General features: G+C 46.4%; 1 protein-coding gene across 31 annotated transcripts in view; it reads left to right on the top strand.

The window, feature by feature from the left end:
- The first annotated feature begins 8068 nt into the window (after positions 1–8068).
- Positions 8069–12705, top strand: part of MADD (MAP kinase activating death domain) — a 97473-nt gene continuing 92836 nt past the window's right edge. For 10 of the 31 annotated variants that reach the window (XM_075837855.1, XM_075837854.1, XM_075837851.1 and 7 more), the window contains exon 1: positions 8260–8446. The gene's annotated coding sequence lies outside the window, so the exon portion shown is untranslated. Of the gene's footprint in view, positions 8447–12705 lie in introns of all 31 variants that reach the window. The other 21 variants (XM_075837841.1, XM_075837837.1, XM_075837832.1 and 18 more) reach the window with 5 other exon arrangements.

The raw sequence follows: 12705 nt of genomic DNA, 5'->3' as shown, positions 1-12705 counted from the left end.
CTGATTTGGATGTGCAAACCACGTCGGAATCAGCGGCAAAAAAATGTCAGAAATCACACCCCATTGACTTCAATAGGAGGTAGAGGAGTTTATTTTTTTCACGTGCTGCTTTTGGCTGCTCGTGCTATAAGAAAGTGGCATGTCCTTTCTTGCCGCAGTTTCCACCTCTGACCTCCAATTGAAATCAATGGGAGGCAGAAAAACGCGCGGCGCTTGTTTCCGAGTATTTTTCGCTGCGTTTTTTGCCCGCGGTCCAAATTGCAGGCAGTTCAAAATCTGCCTCCAAATTCCTGAAGGAATTCTGAGGCAGATTTGCTCTGCCTGCAAAAAACTCTGTGTGAACAAGGCTTTAAAGGTTTTTTTTCACCTTCTGACAACTGATGACCTATCCACTGGATAGGTCATTAGTATATCATCGGTGCGGCTCCGACACCCGGACCCCACACCGATCAGCCGCTCAGGTGGCCTGCAGGCACCGGATGTTATGGCACATAATGCTATGTACGGAGCCGGAAGCCGTTGGCTCCGTACACAGCATAGCGGTTGTTCTGCAGAACTGCAGGTCCACTCCTATTCACTTGAAGAGTACTGCAGCTCAACCGCTATTCCGTGGCCGGAGCTATCTGCTTCCGGCATGTACGTCCGGTGCAAGGAGGCACCGGACCAGCTGATCTGTGCGGGGTCCGGGTGTCGGACCCCCACAGATCATGTGCTGATGACTTATCAGAAGGTGGAAAACCCCTTTAAGACTGTTTTATGTCAGCCTGTGTCTGCTGCTATTGTCAGTGGATGGCCCCTGCTTGTAAATCTGGTGGAGGTTTTTACTAGGGAATGCAGTTTCTGATGAGCTTACACTTTAGATATCTGCTATTACCTTGCATGTTGCATTCAGGTTTTTTTTTTATTGTTCTGATTCATAATTTGACTTTTATGTAAGAACTTTGTACACAAGTTTCCCAGAAAGTGATGATGGAAACATGGCGTAAGTGGCGTCCGCGAGCTCAGGAATGCACGAGCAACATTTCATTATAGAAGCCGACCTCACTAGTGTGTCGTGAATGCGGGATATATACGGATGTCAGTGCTTGTAAAATCTGGCCCAATGTGTCCTAAAATTTAACAAGCAATACATTTTGGGAATATAATCGGTCACTGTAAATTCCAGGGCAGATGAGCGGACTAGGCTCGCCTTCAATAAACTTATCAGAATCTATGTAATATTATTGGGCAAATGCCTAAATATGAATTCCCTAATAAAGGAATAAGACCTGAACTTCCATAGGCCGGGAGCAGGCTTCTGTCTCCCGAAAGTGTGGTCGACCAGGTTATAAAATTAGAGGGGTTTTATCATATTCAATATTTATCACCTATCCACAGGGTAAGTGATAAATATCTGATCGTTGGGGGTCCGACTGCTGGGACCCCCACGATCCCGACAACGGGCTTACCTGGTTGTCCTTGTGCACCCCATATGAATGAAGCTGTAGTGCACATGTTCAGTAATAAAATACATGTCATTACCTTGTGAACCCGTCATCAGACCAGACGATGGCCTCAATCTCCATATGGATACAGCATGACTACAATTTATCCTAAAAAAATTAGCTTGAAATTATGAGTTTCTCTGTTTTCATATGGTACTTATATGAAGCTCAGTGGCATACGTGCCATATAAGAAGTCTACAAGACTGGTATGAGATAAGAAGGGGCCTGGTACTGAACAGCTTCCCCTTTAACCTGTTACAGTCATAGCACTTGCTTTCAGCTGCCACTAGGGGGAACTCACTGCATACAGATTTTTACAGCTCCCTTTGAGTTCAATGCTAGTTATATGATCCATATGCAGTTAGCTCCCCCTAGTGGCAACTGCAAGTAACCAGAATTTGTGATTGTGTAAAGTACAGCAGGGGATTTGGAGCTCTATGTCTGAAAATAGAGCTATGACCCCTATGAAGATTTAGTACATATGGTGGACATTAAAATAAATAAATAGTATATTTGTCAGAAATCTCAGTGGGGTGTGGGGCCCATACTTAGTTTAGCTATGTGACCCTATGGTTGTGCATTAGTACAGAGTTAATAATAATAATAATAATAATAATCTTTATTTATATAGCGCCAACATATTACGCAGCACTTTACAATTTAGAGGGAACATGAAACAAACAATATCAGACATTACATAGTGACAAAGTTCATTTACAATTCAAACCTGGGTAGTGAGGACCCTGCTCGCAAGAGCTTACAATCTATGAGGACATAAGGGAGACACAAAGTGTAACAGTGTTTGTTCTGTACAATAGTCCGGCCATTTTTATACACATGCGGTGGTAACATAAAGCTGCATGAGCCGGTCACCAGCCACTATCCGTGTATGACGGACATGAAGAGAAGGAGTGTGAGGGAATCTTATTCTGATGACTAATCTAAATGGAGGGCCATGGAAAGGAGTCAGATCAGGGAATGTTATAGGCCTGTCTAAATAGATGTGTTTTCAGGGCACGTTTAAAACTGTGGATATTGGGAATTAATCTGATTGTCTGGGGTAGCACATTCCAGAGGACGGGTGCAGCACGAGAGAAATCCTGGAGACGGTAGTGGGAGGTTCGGATTATGGAGGATTTTAATCTAAGGTCGTTGGCAGAACGTAGAGCCCGAGTAGGGTGGTAGACAGAGATGAGGGAGGAGATGTAAGGAGGTGCAGCACTGTGGAGAGCTTTGTGGGTGAGAGTAATAAGTTTGAATTTTATTCGGAAGGGGATGGGCAACCAGTGCAGTGACTGGCACAGATTAGAGGCGTTGGTGTAGCGGTTGGTCATAAAGATGAGCCTGGCTGCTGCATTGAGGATAGATTGGAGAGGGGAGAGTTTAGTGAGGGGAAGACCGACTAGTAATGAGTTACAGTAGTCAAGACGAGAGTGAATCAGAGCAACAATGAGAGTTTTGGCAGTTTCCTCCGTAAGAAAAGAGCGGATTCTGGAGATGTTTTTGAGGTGAAAATGACAGGAGCGTGAAAGTGATTGTATGTGAGGAGTAAAGGAAAGATCTGAGTCAAAAATAACCCCGAGACAGCGGGCGTGCTGCTTAGGAGTTATGATAGTGCCACACACAGAGATGGAGACATCAGGTTTAGGGAGGTTAGTAGATGGTGGGAACATAAGGAGCTCAGTTTTAGAAAGATTCAGTTTCAGATAGAGAGAGGACATGATGTTAGAGACAGCGGACAGACAATAACTGGTGTTCTGTATTAGAGCAGGGGTGATGTCACGGGAAGAGGTATATAATTGGGTGTCATCAGCGTAGAGATGGTACTGGAAGCCAAATCTGCTGATGGTTTGTCCAATAGGAGCTGTGTAGAGAGAAAAGAGGAGCGGACCTAGGACTGATCCCTGAGGAACCCCGATATCAAGGGGAAGAGGAGAAGAGGTGGAACCAGCAAATGACACACTGAACGAGCGGTCAGAGAGATAGGAGGAAAACCAAGAGAGAGCCGCGTCCTTGAGGCCAATAGAGTGGAGCATGTTAAGTAGGAGTTTGTGGTCTACAGTGTCAAAGGCTGCAGAGAGATCCAAAAGAATCAGGAGAGAGGATTTACCGTCCGTTGGAATCTCATTTCCACTATTTACAATTAATATAATAGCTAATAGGTTAACCCCTAAAGCTTAAATATAGGTGTGTGACCAAGGACATAAGAGCGCCGGCCTGAACATTTGTAGACAGAATGTGCTTTAAAGGAACACGCTGTGCAAAACTCATTCACTGTGCGATGCCGTACAGGAACTGAGAGGGCGGTACATGATTCTGTGTCATTCTCCACCCCTGGAGGCCCTGCACTAGCCATAACAAAGATGATCATTTTTTTTTTTTTTACCCCGGAGTGTTCCTTTAAATGCACCACAAATAATGAGATGTGCAATGTCTGTTTTTATTTTTTTTTTTGTTATGCCATGAAATTACACCACCATGAAAAAAAGGGAAGCCAAATCTTGGTGATGAAAAAGATAGAGAGTAACATGACAATGAAGCCTATAACTTGTAAACCCACCTTGTTATATTGCTGCCTCTTTAAGGGTTTTCCAGGTTCTGACAACTGATGACCTATTCACCGGATAGGTCATCAGTACATGATCTGTGGGGATCCGACACCCGGGCCCCACACAGGTCAGCTGCTCCGGTGCCTCCGTGCACCGGACGTACATGCTGGAAGCAGCTCTGGCGACTGAATAGCGGCCGAGCTGCAGTACTGTAGTATTCAAGTGAATAGGAGCGGACCTGCAGTTCTGCAGCACGGCCACTATGCAATGGTCGGAGCCAACTGCATCCGGGCTCCGTCCATAACATTATGCACCACAACATCCGGTGCCCTCGGGCCTCCGGAGCGGCTTATCGGTGCGAGGTCTGGGTGTGGGCCGGCACCGATGACATACTGATGACCTATCCGGTGGATAGGTCATCAGTTGTCAGAAGCTGGACAACCCATTTAATGTTATGTCATACAGTTCAGGTCACTGCATTGATGAGCCCATCCACATTAACTAAAATCCTTGATCAGGGGCAGACACCAACAACAGAGGGTCATATACAAGAACGGTAAATGGGCCCCTTGTATTCCAGCTGCTAGTTTGATATTAGCGGGGTGCTAGCCATATAGCACCCTATTTATGGCTGTCCAGAGAATCCCTCACTGGCATGTCAGTTCCACAGTATGGGTAAGTTCACACATAGCGGAAATATAGCGGATTTTCCACAACGGATTTAGTTGCGGAAAATCCACAACATAATAAAGTCGCAGCAAAGTGGATGAGATTTAAACAAATCTCATCCACACGCTGCATAAATGATGAGCAGAAAAAACGCCCAGAAATTGACCTGAATTTAATGGGGAGGTAAAACGTGCAACAAATAGCAGATGCTGCGTTTTTTTGCAATGGAAAAGCTGCGATTCCGCCGCACAAAACGCAACTCATAAGAAAAAAAAAATCTTCTACTTTCATCCCATGTGACTGCCAATCACAGGCTGCAGCGGTCACATGGGATGAAACGTCACCCGAGGACTGGAGGACATCAGAGGGTATGTGTTTTAGTTTTTTCAAAAAGTGCAGTTTTGCGCAGCGGACATTCCGGACGAAAAACTGCACCACAATTTGGTTTGTTTTTTTGGCTGGAATTCTCTGCCGCCACCAGGGTATCTGCTGGGTCCGTGTGCAGCTGCACAGGTTGCATATATGGTATATCCACCCCTGTCCTTTAATCTCTATGGCGGAGAAACCTGTATCATGTATCTTTAGACAGGGCGTCTTTGCCTGACCTTCCCATATTGTGGTTAGCAAGCTGCACCATAAAAAAATCACATAAATGTTCCTAGATTGCTGTTTGGAAAACATTGTGTAACCACATTGTGGTGCTGCAATCCTGTGTTTTCCCCACTGAATTTAATTGGATAAAACTATAGTAGACATATACTAACACTGTAAGGAATATAGCATACTGCGGTTCTAAATAAGCACTGCACACCGTAAATCAGGGGTTGGGAAACTTTTTTCTGCCAAGGGCCATTTGGGTATTTATAACATTTTTCGCGGGCCATACAAAATGATCAACTTAAAAATGTGCCTGCTATAATTTGTCAAACATTTAATTAACTCTCCCCTAATGTGATGGCTGGAACTGCTTCTCCTTGGTGAGGCGTGTGATGTCAGCCGGTATCAGATAGATGCAGGTCCCACCTGCGGGACGCACACCTATCTCTAGAACGGGGCATCCTAAACCACGTTCTACCTCTCTGTGTTCCGGCTGATTTCCAACCATGAAGAAGAAAACAGCGTAGCTCGCTGAGCTGTTTCCATAACTCCCATAGTAGTGAATAGCAGTTACAGAAGCAGAGTATCATGCGAGTTACGCTGTTTCCCTAACTACTATTTAGTTCTATGGGACTTACGGAAACAGCGTAGCTCAGAAAGTTACGCTGTTTTCTTCTTCATGGTCGAAAATCACAAGCTTCAGCCACATGCATCATATGTCTTAGGGGGAGCTACACAGGGGGATTCACTTGTTGAGAAGGATCTGGGTATACTTGTAAATCATAAACTAAATAACAGCATGCAGTGTCAATCAGCTGCTTCGAAGGCCAGCAAGATATTGTCGTGTATTAAGAGGCATGGACTCACGGGACAGGGATGTAATATTACCACTTTACAAAGCATTAGTGAGGCCTCATCTAGAATATGCAGTTCAGTTCTGGGCTCCAGTTCATAGAAAGGATGCCCTGGAGTTGGAAAAAATACAAAGAAGAGCAACGAAGCTAATAAGGGGCATGGAGAATCTAAGTTATGAGGAAAGATTTAAATAATGAAATCTATTTAGCCTTGAAACTAAGGGGGGACATGATTAACTTATATAAATATATGAATGGCACATACAAAAAATATGGTAAAATCCTGTTGCATGTAAAACCCCCTCAAAAAACAAGGGGGCGCTCCCTCCGTCTGGAGAAAAAAAGGTTCAACCTGCAGAGGCGACAAGTCTTCTTTACTGTGAGAACTGTGAATCTATGGAATAGTCACCGCAGGAGCCGTCACAGCAGGGACAGGAGATACTGCAAAAAGGGCAAAGATAATTTCCTAGAACAAAAAAATATCAGCTCCTCTGTCAGGCCCCATGCACACGACCGTGCCCGCAATCACGGCCCGCGATTGCGGGCACGGCCGGCCGCTGACTGACAGCCGCATTTTCGGGCCGTGTTCCCATACAAAGTATGGGAGCACGGCCCGCAAAATTCAAAAGAACGGACATGTTCCATAATTCCCGGAACATTTCCACGGCACTGACACCCTTCCGTAGTGCTACGGAAAGGTGTCAGTGTTCAATGAAAGTGAATGGCTCCGTTTTTGCCGACCGCAATAGCGGTCGGCAAAAACGGAGGTTTTTTGCTGTTGTGTGCATGGGGCCTCAATGTGTAGAAATTTTTCCCTTCCCTTTTCCCGTCCCCTGGTTGAACTTGATGGACATGTGTCTTTTTTCAACCGTACAAACTATGTAACTATGTAACACAAAGGTAGAACTGGGTGGTTTAGTGGCACTGTTCTTGAGATAGATCTGGGACCCAGAGGTGGGACCCGCATCTATCGGACATTTATGACATATCCTGTGGATATATCATAAATCTCCTTGATGAAAAAAGCCCCTTTAGTCACCTGACCTCACTTCGAGTAAGGCCTCATGCACACGACCGTAGCCGTGTGCACGGCCGTGATTTCCGGGTCGGCCGGCCACGGAGTGTCACCCGCGAGCCGCCCGCAAATCGCGGGCCATGCACATGGCCGCGGCCATTATTTTCAATGAGCCTGGACGGCAGAACACGGCCGTTATAAGACATGTCCGTTCTTTCTGCGGTCCAGGCTCCCGGGCCATGCACGGAGCGTGAAAACCACGGTCGTGTGCATGGGCCCATAGAAATGTATGGGGCCACAATTCTCCCATGGATTTTCGGGGGAATTGCGGCCGCAAAAGCACGTTCGTGTTCATGGGGCCTTAGTAGGTCGCGCAGACGGAGCCAAGGAGGGAATGACACGGCGGCAGCGGCGGTCAGAGTGAGGTCGGGGCATGTTGTGACAGGAGTGGACCAGTCCAATCACCAGACCGCATGTCACTGATGTGAGATCAGGTGACTGGACTGTGCCGGCCCGGGAGTGGACCAGTCCGGTCACCTGACCTTACATCACTGACTCAGGTCAGGTGACCAGACTGATCCACTTTTGGGCCGGCACGCACCGACCTCACTCAGACCGCTGCTGTCGCCGCCATACTTGTGCTCGGACTACCCCTTTAAGAAAACATGAAAACCCCTAGCGAGAGGCACTAGGGGTGAGAACGCTTGGAATGACCACCGCAGGTGTCCGAAACCGCGGTGGCATATGGGCGCACAATTTTGCCAGTAGTACCACAGTCTCATTGGCTAAATCATGCGGTCATTTGTCACCCATGTGGGCATGGTTTTGGCAGCCTCAGGGTATATTCTCGCTCTAAAGGGGCATATGGCGCACACTGGTATGGGAGCTGGTTCTGTGGTTCACATTTAGGGGACACCACAGAAAGATTATATGGAAATTATATATATGCTACATCAGCTGGAGAGCCACAGTTTACAGCATAATGTTATACATCAGGTTTCATAATAATTTAACTGGTCGGTGCTGTATATAGGCCGTTCATACAGTCACCATAGCAACCAACCAGAGTGCGTCATGACGCAGGAGAGAACGTGCATCACGTGGTAAGCAGAAGGTAGAGGGCGGGGCTTTTTTGCTGTCACGTCCCTGCTGATGATGCACGGGCACGGGAGGTGGGGGTAGCAGAGTGCGGGTTCTCGTATCTTCCCAGGCCCCGGACAGACTGCGGCAGCGGCGGGCGACAAGTTATTAATAAGCCGGTGCATCTCCTCCAGCAGGTAAGCGGGGGTTCGTGCTGCATGTCCTCGCCTCCCTGTGGGTATGTAGTGTGTATCGTGCATTGCTGCTCCTCCCCCTGTCATTGCTCGCAGCCCTGCTGTCACTGCTTCCCTGGGCATCATGACAGGGCTGTCAGCGGGTATGTGCCATCATGCATAGTGCCATGTCACTCATATTATCGCTAATGCATCTCTTTATTATTTTGCATGCATCATTCATTGCACCTGCCAGTCACTGCCACTGCTTTCTAGGGATACACGGCTGCAGGTGGCATACAGGACGCAGTGCAGGGTTATGTGGTGCCAGTGTATGAGTCCAGCAGTGCCACTGTCCTGCTGCTCGGGCCATGCAATGCCAGTCTTCCCATAGACCACAGGGTACAATTTTCTTTCGACTTTGATGCAACTGCTGCGTCTGATCACACAAACGTTGCAGCTTTCTGCGGCTGCATTCAATCGTACGTGAGGTGCAAGTCAGTGCTGGTTTGATGGGGTTGGCATTTACCATCATGTAGTAGGAGACCAACCCTGCCCCAAAGTTACTGCTATACTGAGCCAGTAAGAGCGCCCCATTTCATTGGCGGGAGGGCACAGAGACGTATTGTAACCATAGCATGGACATATCCTCGCAGCCAGGCGGCCTTGCGCCCGGAAATTTGTTGCTGCCACCTAATTTGGGGTTTTCCATGAATATTTTGGCTCCTGGGGCGATCTTACTGGCACCTAATGTATATACAAATATATCTGCCCCCGGTGTGTCTTTATACAGTACGCTTGGTGACCTTTTGTCATTGGCAGTGGGCATAGGTAGGGTACCAGGGTTCACCTCTGCCCCTTTTCTATTCCATATTAAATAAAAGCTCTTTGGTTTCCATTTTCATTATAAAAAGTTTTTCACCTCCCTCCCCCCCTTCTCCTTGCCGCCCATCTAATACCCTGCAGAGCTCCTGAGATCTCACGCCCCTTCACCTGTTCTTTCAATGCTGTCCCTACAGATGGTCGTTCACGTGACACCCCATTGTATAGGTTATCGCCATGACCAACAACCTGTGTCAATAAACACTGTGAAGTCCCTGCTTCCAGCAATGACTCCCACTACGGCCCATTATCTTCTCTTCATTCATTTCCACTCCACTGTCATTGTTCTCACTATGTTAAAGGTTCTTTTTTTTTTTTTTTTTTTTTTTATGTTTTAATTTTTTTATTTTTTTTTTTGGTTTTGCGGCTTCTGACCCTGTTACTGATGTGTGGGATTAGATCCAGACACTGGGTATGGAATGGAGAGCTGTATCACGGATCTATTCTCTTCTAGAAGTATTGATTCTTGGGGAGACCACAAATGTAATCCCTATAATTATACAGATTGTAGGGATTCCATGTGCCGCTGTACGGGATCTGTGCACATGGCTCTGCCCTGGGTTCTCTCTATAAACATTGATTATTATGGCATTCAAGGGGTTGTCCCTGTTGGGGGTTCTTTTTTTTTTTATTCTGATGACCTATCTACATGATAGGTCATCAGTAGATGATCGGTGGGGGTCTGACACCCGGACCCTGCACCGATCAGCTGTTTTGGCTGTCTCCGGGCAGTGGTCGGTGGCGGAAGCAGATGGCTCCGGTCACTGTATAGCGGCCGCGCTGGGTTACTGCAGCTCTGCTCCTATTCACTTCAATACACCCCCACTGATCATATACCGATGACCTATCCTGTGGATAGGTCATGTGTATAAAAAGACCAGCCCACAAGCCCTTTAATATCTAGTCAGAGGGGATCCAACCATCGGGACCCCCACCAATACTGTCTTTTTTTTTCTTTTACTGCTATTTTTGCTGTATCAGAAAGTAAAACGCTGACCCGTGCGAGTGAATGCAGCCGAGTTGCAGCTCCCGGCGAATATGGCAAAAGTAGCCATAGGCCCCTATTTGCCGATCCGACGCCGAAATGTTTTTTTTTTTTACCTATGTCAGTGTGCTATGTGTCTGCTTTTTTAACAGTATGTGAAAGCAAAGCAGACTACGCTTTCCCATACAGGCGGCCACCGCGCAGTGACAATGACTACTCCCGGCATATCCCTCCAATGTATTGCTCTGACGTAATGTGAACAGAGCCTCATATGCTATGTTTTTCCTATACTCTGTCATTCTGTACATCCTAATCTCAAAATCTCCAGATGCTATCATTTCTCTGCACAATGTCCTGTCAGCCTTCCCATCCCCCTCACTTCTCGCTGTTCCTCTAGTCCTTCTACCGATCGCCCTCGTTCCTCCTCGTCAGTAATGGCTCTTGCCGCCTCTTCATCACGCTGTCCAATTTACTTCTGACGAAGTCCTTGTCCCTGCTCCCCATAGCCGCCTTTTCTCTTTTGGATGTGATTATCTCTCCGCTGCGCCAGTCCTGGTTCCTGCCATCTCCTCATTAACTCCTTTATAACCCTGATTCGGACTTCTTCTTGCAAACATGACCACAATAGCACGTTGTCCGTGTACAGATTGTCATTTTCTCAACGGGAATCCTAAAATAAACGGCAGGCTTTCCTTCACCTTCTGGTTATCTCCATTGGCGGTTGTGTAGAGCTATCCCGGTGTTGTACTGTACATATTTCGCTGAACCCCCCTGCAGAATCAGATTTGTCATGATCCCTAATGGAGTTCTAATGGATCTGTTTTCAAATGGATCCCAATAAAGCCTAAAAAGATCCCATTGACTTAATTTTGGACGGCAAGAATAGCATTGCAGACTGCCCTATTACATTGCTCATACCCGCCTTTCTAGCAGTTTCAATACGGACCGCAGTACATTTCTGAGGACCCTAAGGCCCCGTTCACACAGAGCTTTTTGATCCGGAAACCGTGGCAAAAAACGTCCGGAGGCGTTTTTTTTTCCTGCGAGAGTAAAAAAAAAACTCCTCCGTCTCCCATTGAAGCGTCATGCCCTTTCTTCAGGCGTTTCTACGTCTGACCTCCCGTTGACATCAATGAGAGGCAGAGAAAGCGGTTTTCGCTGCGTTTTTTTTTGCCCACGGTGCTCGGTGGCCGAAAAGCGCAGCAAAAAAACACCCGCAAAGAGTGCAGGCCGGTCAAGATCTGCCTCAAAATTCCTTCAGGTTTTTCCACCTGCAAAAAAACTCTGTGTGAACAGGGCCTAAATTACCAACCACATAACTGTCCACATTCTAACTGCTGCTTTACTAGTCATTCTAGATGTGGACCATGATGTGGATGCAATGTGGGATCCACATAATGTACTGATTTATATTACTGAAGCCACAGGAAGCGTCGTTATCAAGATACCGGGCCTGCAAAGTCTATGGGTGAACACACGTTGCGCTCAAAACCGGGCTCTAACCGCAACGTGTGAATACAGCTGGTTGGTGATACAAATTTGGAGCGATGTATTCAAGAAGAGAAATCGTCCTTGAGTTGTCCTTTCTCGTCATGTTAAAAGAAATCTATTAATCTGTATGGCTTCCCAGGGGTGTAGTATAGCTTATCCCGGACTCCTTCCCCTACCATATCCCTGCATAAGGCATCATGCACACAACCGTTTCGGTTTTGCGGGTCGCAAAACATGGATCCTAGTGACTTTAGTGTGCTGTCGTTTTTTTGTTTTTTTTGTTTTTGTTTTTTTTAATTGCGGACCCATACACAAGAATGAGTGAGGCAGGCTGCAAATTTGGACAAGTTTTCAAAAAGGACATGCGGGTCCGCAAAAAAACGAAAAAAATAAAAATAAATGGGTGTGTGCGTGGCCCCATAGAAATGAATGCTTCAGTATGCTAGCTGCAAAAAAAACAAAACGCAAAGGATGCTGAAAAAAACAAAGGTCCTGTGCATGAGCCCTAACTGGGCAAATTTGTCATTCAGGACTTTTGGAATGTTGACTGTAGAAGTGGTCATATTGCTTTTCGCCCCACTTTCCCAGAAACGGATATATATGTTATTTACGAAAGACCAGGGCTACACAACCTCAAAAACGAAGTCTGACTAGTGGTAGAAGAGAGATTGTGACTGCTGATGTTATTAATGCGACATGATGATTATTAATTTGCAACACAGTAGGGAAGTTTATCAAAACTGGTGCAAAGGATAAGTGGAGTTGTTGCCCATGGCAACCTATCAGGTTTCTGCTTTCTTTTTCCAATAGGCGTCCAAAAAATCATAAGTGGATTCTGATTAGTTGCCACGGGCAACTACTCCACTTTTCCTTTGCACCAGTTTTTAGATATCTCCTCCAACGAGGGAAGATTTATCAATGTATA

This window comes from Rhinoderma darwinii, chromosome 9, assembly GCF_050947455.1.
Source record: "Rhinoderma darwinii isolate aRhiDar2 chromosome 9, aRhiDar2.hap1, whole genome shotgun sequence".
Taxonomy (NCBI): Eukaryota; Metazoa; Chordata; class Amphibia; order Anura; family Rhinodermatidae; genus Rhinoderma; species Rhinoderma darwinii.
Note: the sequence above shows the minus strand (reverse complement) of the source record. Positions and strands in the feature narration are given on the sequence as shown.